The following is a 1536-nucleotide window of genomic DNA, read 5'->3' as shown; positions in this document are numbered from 1 at the left end:
ACAGTTTACTAGTAACCTCAGCTAGATCAGCCACGAATGAGGATACAAATGGAAGATATTAGAGGTGTTACTGTAGTGATTTGAAGACACACAATACAGGATTTTCGTCTGAACTATTAGCATCAAGGGAGTGAGTGCGCTTGGTGTTGGATATATGGCGTGGTTAGCAGAGCCAGGTTTTAAGTCAAGGCTGGAGATCAGATTGTTGTTGAGATCCCATAGAAGTGCATTTTGGAGGTAATTTAATTACAAATTGTCTGACGAGTGAAGGTTAATGCGTGGAGCGATAAGACTTATAGATTTCAAACCAGGGATTGATTATGCAATGCATATTTTCAACGAATGGAAGAGGGGCATCTCCAAACCCAAAATATTTGTTGCGTATCGTAAGGTTCCCGCTCTCCTCCTTCACCAGCGGAGGAACAGTTAGGAGCGGAAACCTATAATGCTGGAGGGAATTATCAGCCCTCCCCCTCAAATGTTCGCGAAACTTTCTCCGCGTATTTAAGGATATTGTAAAGCCTTTCTCACTTATTCACTTCTTATTCCTCTTTAGATTAAACTGCTTCTTATTCTTCTAGTACACATGTCTCTTCATTCTCATCCCCGATCTTAACATTATTCCCATAATAGGTTTACTTTCACAATCGAATTTATCACCAAGTGGTGCAGTATGACTCTGATATGAAAAATATTTCCTAAGAAGTTGATACAACTCTATGCATTCGAGTTTATGACTATCAGACCATGAATTTTCTAGTCTAATACAGTTTATCTTCAACAATATTACAGTTAACCTACATGTCATGTGCTGAAACCGGTACGTGGTGACAGCGATATTACCATATATATCATTACCAATTCCAGCACGATAAACATTGCAGCAAGAAAAGCAAATAAGATGAATAACAATATGTCTAGACTCATTTCTTATCTCAATTAGGACGTCTCTTCCCTTTAAAACTGTGTTATAATGAAGCACATATAATTTCTTCCACCTTCTCCGGCTTCGATTAATAGTTGCAAGGATACTGTGTGAACGAAGTGAATGACTTCAATTCAATTACTACTGTAATAAAGAACTAAGCGAACGCGAAAGAGACTAGCTCTTTTAGTAAGTCTATATAAGACTTACTACTTTCAATATGTAGCTAGCTCTTTAGACAGAATACAATTAGACATACAGGACCTACGTAATCCGTGGGTGCTACGTCTTCCGTATCCTTCTCGTACCAACAGATACCTTCATTGCTGAATGTGAGTTTTCATTTAGATAGCTGCTTATAAGATGAGCTGCGGGGTCAATTTTATTTTTGTGAATATCTACCCCAAAGTCACTAGAAAGATTGTTATGCTAGGTGGACTCCAAGGGCCCAGTGCATGAAACATCCTAACAGACTCAATATATTTTCACCATCCAGCACCATGAGAAATCCTCTCTCAACCAACTGTGAAGATTCTCAGCCACAGGTACACAATCTCGCAGCGACTACAATAGGAGGGCGGTGAATAATTCTCCTCCACCTGTGAATCATC

The sequence above is a fragment of the Sclerotinia sclerotiorum genome, genomic scaffold (assembly GCF_000146945.2).
Source record: "Sclerotinia sclerotiorum 1980 UF-70 scaffold_3 genomic scaffold, whole genome shotgun sequence".
NCBI lineage: Eukaryota > Fungi > Ascomycota > Leotiomycetes > Helotiales > Sclerotiniaceae > Sclerotinia > Sclerotinia sclerotiorum.
The sequence above is the reverse complement of the archived record's forward strand: the minus strand, read 5'-3'. Positions refer to the sequence as shown.